At 45.2% G+C, this 6,989-nt stretch overlaps 1 pseudogene; it reads right to left on the bottom strand.

Moving 5' to 3' along the window:
• Positions 1 to 448: 448 nt before the first annotated feature.
• Positions 449 to 6,989, bottom strand: part of LOC109944153 (uncharacterized) — a 104,249-nt pseudogene continuing 97,708 nt past the window's right edge.

Below are 6,989 nucleotides of genomic sequence, written 5' to 3'. Positions count from 1 at the left end.
CAGGTCTACTATGCCTCACATAAATGGTACATGGTGACTGCAAGTTCAGGCAGGAAGCCAACCTTCTGGACAAAATATATGCTCAAACAAAGCATGAACCAAACTGAGACAACTGAACACACTAAGTTATCTTGCAAAGTGAATGGATATATATTCAAGCAACATCGACACATAAGCAATATTATTCCTAGTCTTGTATTCATATGCTCAAACAAAGCATGTACGCACAATTTCTTTTCTTTCTATACTGCTATAAGCTACCTATTCATTTACTGAACAATAAGGCTCACTATATTGAATCAACAATATGCAGGTCATTAACATTTCAGACTACATCAAACTTGTGTCTGACGGTCTGACCACTATCAACGAGACAAGCTTCAGTTCATACCTTCCCCTCGGTTGAAGGATGAAGGCAACTCGTCCCTGCAGCTGAACATGGTCGACGCTAACGGATCTGCGACGACTCTCGCATGTGCAGGCACAGCTGGCCGGAAAGGTCCACCATGGAATGTGCCTGGCACGGTATGTCCACCGTCGAGGTCGATTTCTTCTCCGCAGGTGACATGCATTTGGGGGAACCCACCGCCAATGGAGTTTGCCGGAACAGTAGGAGTCGCAGATCGAGCAGACGTTGATCCACACTGCCAGTAGTCGCCGCCGCGTCCGCCTCCACCACCTCCACCGTCGTGTCCGCCTCCTGCCCCAACATCGAGTCCGCCTCCTCCACCATGTTCGGCTCCTCCTGCACCACCGAATCGCCCTGCTCCTCCACAGCCGCGACCGCGTCCGTCTCCTCCACAGCCGCGACCGCGACCGCGTCCGCCTCCTCCACTGCTGCCCAATCCTCCCCCTCCGGTACTGCCTCCGCCGCTCAAGCCAGATCCCGCCATGGAGCAGCTCCTTCCAGCACGAACGCGAACTTGCTTCAGCAAATTTTGGCACGGGAATAGTAGATTTCGCGCGCGCGCAAGATTGGGGACGGAGTCGTGACGCGGAAATATGCGGGGACGAGCGCTGGTTATTCGGGTTTGGGTGGGGGGGGGGAATAGATGGACTGTTGGAGCGCTGAAAAGAGCTGTTTTGCTAATAAATCTTTTTTGGGGTGTTTTAGCGTGCTCTGTTGGAGTTGCTCTTAGAGGGGATCGGAATCTTAACTCTCTGAAAGCAGTAATGCTTGCTGAGGTAGGTCGTCATCTGTGTGTGCTAGCAGTACGGGTTAGCAATGTAGTTTCACTCTCTCACGGCACTTGTTTTTCGGTACTCCTATATGATATGACGACGATGTTTACGTACGTAAGCCGAAGCTTCTTTCTGTTTGGCGCCCATGCATGAGTCCTTCAGACAATTGGGTCATCCGCCTTTTCTTTCCCGTTCGAGTACGAGAAGTTCTAGACGCATCAGTACGTTAATGTAACCGTGTTACGTACTCTAGTCCTCCTACGAGCCAGCCGCTTGTCTTGACGGGAACCGTCGCATGCAATGCATGCAATGATAGTACGCGTGTCGATCGATCTTTCGCTTTTTTTTTTCTGGGCGGAATCAATATCGACGGCCGTCCCCGATCGACAGTTACCCACTCAGGTCTTTGAGTAGCTCCCTGTTCCTGCACCGCAGATTCCATGCCATCCCGTCTCTCTCGGCGGCTCTCGTTCACCTCACATGATTCAACAGGGACCCCAATCGTGACTTCTCCCTCCCTCGCATTCCGTCATGACCACCGGCTGCACTGCACTCGTTGACAGAGCCAAGAGCTCGCCCGAGCCCGACCGGGCTCGCGCTCGGCTCGCTGCTGCTGTAGGCAGGAAGGGATTTCAGGCACCCAATGCGCGCGGGCACGGCCCCGGTTGTCGCTGTCCCGCCTGTCCCGGTCCACGGCGACGGTGACGGCGGCTTTGCCTCCAGCTCATCATTCAGAGCGCGCGCCGCGCCATGCACGAGTACACACGACACGATCACAGGCGGACGGACGGGGTCCACGCGCTTCCACCGCCTCTCGCGACTCGCAGTTCGCGACTCGCAGTCGCAGTCGCGAGATGAAAGAGATTTTTATCTGCAGCGGCGGCGCCTCATCTTTTTAATCACCCCCATTTTGCGCTCTCTTCAGCTAGACCAGTTCCGGGTTTGCATTTCCATGACCATTTCAGCTAGAGCTAGACCAGTTCCGAGAGAACGCTGTTTTAGTTACCAACCTAGACAAGTGCTTGTCTAGGCTTATAATTACAACGTACATATCGGCTTTTCTGACATCACTATCGGAATTTGGCTCTTTACCAAGTGTCAAATTCTTTGCCGAGTGTTTTATTTCGGACACTCGGCAAAGAGCTCTTTGCCGAGTGCCACGCAAAAAACCCTCGGTAAAAGAAAACACTCGGCGAAGAAGCTCTTTGCCGAGTGTTTTATTTTTGACACTCGGCAAAGAGTTTTTTTGCCGAGTGTCTTTTTTTGACACTCGGCAAAAAACTCTTTGCCGAGTGTCACAAATACAACACTCGGCAAAGAGCTCTTTGCCGAGTGTTTTTTCTCCAACACTAGGCAAAGACAATTTAAAAATCACATTTTAAAGTAGTAAATTAATTCAAATGAAAAAAATTTCAACTACAAATTTGTATAACTCATCATGATGTACAATTTATATATTGAACATTTCTTCATATGACAAAATAAAAATAAATTTGTTCATAAAACATATATCTCTCTCGTAGTTTATGAAACTACGAGAGAGACGTATAGAATTTGTGCATATTGTTAGAACCATCATCTGAGATAAACAAATTACCAAACAACCAAAATAAACTTTGTAGATGTTGAGAAGCTATAGAAGTTTATAGTTGACAACTTTTTCATTTCAAGTCATATTGTCAACGAAAACTACGTCTGAATTTAAAAAATTTAAAATTTGAAATTTTGAAAACGACTTCGAAAGGAAAAACCACCAACATGAAAGTTGTAGGTATTGAAGAGTTATGAAACTTTGTAGTTGACAATGTTTTAGTTTGAAATCATCTTGTTACGCAAAACTATGTTTGAATTTTGAAATTTGAATTTTTCAAACTGTCTCGGATGGAAAAACCACCAAAATAAAAGTTGTAGGTCTTGAAATGTAATGAAACTTTGTAGTTGACAATTTTTTAATTTGAAATCATCTTATCATTGAAAATTTCGTGTGAAGTTTTTAAATGTAAGATTCAAATTTTATAAACGGTCTCGGATGTAGAAACTATTAAAATAAAACTTTTAGATCTCAAAAAGTTATGCAACTTTATAGTTGGTCACATTTTCAAATGAACTCATTTAGTGCCTTAAATAATCAAATTACTCTCGATTTGTTATAGTACATGGGGAATGGAAACGTAATATATACATAATTGGTGTAGTAGTGTAGTGGTATAGGAGGGTATGCGCGAGAGAGAGGTTGCGAGTTCGAATCTCACCATTTACAAAACATATAAGTTTGATTCAAAATAATAGTGAAAAATGATAGGGCAACAGGTAAGGTAATAGGGTAGGGTTGGAGAGTTGTTCCTAGAATTTAAAAAATGTTTTGCTGTTTTTTTAAATTTTTTCGATTCTTAATTTGCCGAGTGTTTTTCTTTGCCACTCGCTTTTTGACACTCGGCAAAGTCTTTGCCGAGTGTCTGAAAAAAAGCACTCGGCAAAGAACCCTTTGCCGATGAAATCTTTGCCGAGTGTTCTTTGCCGAGTGTTACACTCGGCAAAGCCTTTGCCGAGTGTAAAATAGTTTTTGCCGAGTGTCTTAGACACTCGGCAAAGAACGCGATTCTGGTAGTGCATTTAGCGTCCAGTTGATCCACTGTTGGTTTGTTACCTTCGAGCGGCTTACCCATACACATATCTATATGCAGACTTCACTATACGAACAGTATAGTCTACCGTGTATAACAATACAAAATAATTCTTATAGACAACAATAAAAAAATTGAGTCACAGAGATGCAGAAAAAGAAGATGAGACAAAGACAGCAAACAGTCAACTAGTTATATGGAGCTCTTGCATGCATATAGGTACAGTGGGGGCACATAGGAGGCAAATTAAATAAAAACAAACAGATGATACAATTTGCAATCTCCACCCGGCGGTTCAGGGGGGCGCCGTCGTGCAAGTGGCCCGGCCCGGGGCATGTCCTGCTCAAAGTCGCAAAGCCTATACATGTGTCTAACTCTACCCAGATGGGTGGTTTGTTTAACTCGCTTTCCGCTTTCCGGTGATATATAGCATCGCATGTGCTTATATATAGCTTCCTAATTCGTCTTGCTGGTGGCTTTATTCGGTCTCCTCCGGAAATCGCGGCTTCACTATAGGAAGGAAACCTACCACGACCCTGTTGTTTTATGACCTGTTTGATTGGATATTTGGATTGGAGCTTCGATCATATAGGAGGCGAGAACAATCTGTTTCTGTCCCACTTGGAATTTGTTATGAAATTGACGTGCCGCCGGGTTAATCATATGATGCATGCGTTCCTTCCTAATCAAGATACCAGAAAACCGCCAAGATCTAGATCATCACGGGGTGCTGACTGCTGAAGCGTATAATACTGGCTTCCAGTTGCAGTCAAACGTAGCGTTCATGGGGATGGGCTGGGGTCGACAAAATCAAGAGTGCAGCCAAAACACATCAGGGCATGTTCGGTTACACTAATCCAGAGAGAGATTGAAGGGGATTAAATCCCCTTATAGTCAAAAATGACTAGACGGGGATTTAAACCCCTCCAATACCCCTCTGGATTGATGTAACCGAACAAACCCGTATCAGATACACAAATTTCTCCACCAGAAAGCCTTCAAACCCCCCCCCCCCCCCCCCACCCCCCCCCCCCCCCCCCCCCCCCCCCAAGCTAGCGGCGGGGATACGAAAACTACTCCGCTAACGGAAACGAGCTCTGTGAAATGATGAAGACACATTCCACAGACAGGAAACCAAGACACGGTCGGATCGGACACCATACTCGTCACGAAAAGTCCAATGCTGGCAGGGTAAGGTTGCAGTTGCAGTGGCAACGTCTTCTGGTGCTTCTATAGTACGTTCTATGTGCAGTTATGATCCGTCAGACGTAGCATTCAAGTTGCCACCGGCATCTCATTGACCGGCAGACGTGCATCTCATTGATCTGTGACACAAATCTCTCCCATCTTTTTATGTTCTGTAGCCAACACAGACGACCACGGTCCACACAGTATGAGGGCGACCAACGGCACCGGACCCCACTAGCAGCAGACTCGTGAGCTCGTCTACATCACCACAGCTGGAAAACTCGGAGGCCGACAAAACAGTGCGGCCTACGATTCCTGTGCGTGCGCCGTGCGGGCGCAACAAATAGCCTCTGCAGAGCTCCTCCATGCATGCGACGAACGAGCTGTTGCCACCACGTGGGCTCCGAAGAAGCTGATGCTGATCCTCCGTAGTAGTCCTTCTTGCGTGCTATCCTTCTTGCTGATGCTCTCAGAAAAAATCATGAACGCAACAGTTGCTATCATAATCTGGATCATCTCATATAATGATTGCTTAAAAGACTCGTCCTCTGGGCCATCAGAACCACCACCACCACCATGTCCATGAACGGTTTTTGTTTCCTCCATTTCCACCAGATCCTAGTCCTCAAATCTTAGCCATTTGCTCCATCAACACACGCCTTGAATTGACCTTGCCCTTTCTGCTTCTGCCATAGCTTTGTTCAAGGATTCCATTGAGAAGGGCTAGAAAGAAGGCAATGAAGAATTAACACATTGTTACAGAAAAAGGTTTTTTGGACATGCTAATATGCTTGAATTATATCGTAAAAATGGCCATGTGCATGAAGTCCAACCAGATAAGCTATATCACCCTACATTATTCTAGAGTAATTTAGTATAATTAACATAGAGTATCAAAACACTTCAACAAAGTGCCTTAGTTCAACATGTACCAAAATACTCAAACGAAATACCAGATCAGATCAGACTGGTCTAATTGTCAAGCAACACAGAATTAAACAGGTTTCCGACACAATGCCCTCCAAATAATTTGGAAGCCACAGAAAAATGATAAAGAAAAAGGTGACAAGCATGCACTTTTTGACTTTTTGTCGATACAATTATACAAACAAGCATTACAAGTTTTACAACACCATCCTTAAGATAACATAATAACCGGAAAGTATCAAGTATGTGTCACAGGACTGGACACAAACCTGAAGCCGGAGAAACCAAGACGGGAGAGAAGGCCCAACATGAAATGGGCTGGGCCGGAATGGGCCAAATGACGCGTGAAACGGTGCCCCGGGAGCATTCCTGGTTTTTAGCCAGCCGGGGGAAGAGTAGGGTTTTTGGGTTGGAACTGGAGTCTGAATACCGGCTGTGTCCGACGATCTGGTGAGAGAGAGCTAGGCTCGATCTCTGTAATAGCGAATTCCCACCTGTACTCTCGAAACCCCAGTTAAATTTGATCTTTGTGAGAGGAGGAGAGTACCGGGAGCAGTGCTCGTTATCTCAAATTTGGTTCTTGTGTGTTCTGGCGGTGGAGAGTTTATTCTGCAGTGTCAATGGTCTTACAAATTGGTATCAGATTCTGGTCGCAATTGTAACACCCCTGCTGTTACTATAACTAAAACTTGAGCATGACATCATAAGCATTGGCATTGCATATGTTTGATACACCTAGAGTGCATTCACTAGGCAAAAATTTCAAACAAGTTGTATTGTTTTAGTGTTTTGCAAATAGAACCCTGGATAGGGGACTTAACCCTAAATGGGGATTAAAGGGGTAAAACCTAACCCAAATTGAGAAAACCTAAAGGCTTTAGGGAAATAGTCATAAAATGTCCTCAAAAATAAAGTTAAATCACATTTATACCCCTGGGATGCCAGAAACCCTAATTGGAACCCTAGAAAACCCTAAATCCAAACCCTAGGGACCTATGTGCAAAATTAGTCCACTTTTGGACTAAAGTGCAAAAATCAAGTTAAATAAGTATCTTAAGTCATTTGGGT

The sequence above is a fragment of the Zea mays genome, chromosome 2 (assembly GCF_902167145.1).
Source record: "Zea mays cultivar B73 chromosome 2, Zm-B73-REFERENCE-NAM-5.0, whole genome shotgun sequence".
Lineage (NCBI taxonomy): Eukaryota > Viridiplantae > Streptophyta > Magnoliopsida > Poales > Poaceae > Zea > Zea mays.
Note: the sequence above shows the minus strand (reverse complement) of the source record. Positions and strands in the feature narration are given on the sequence as shown.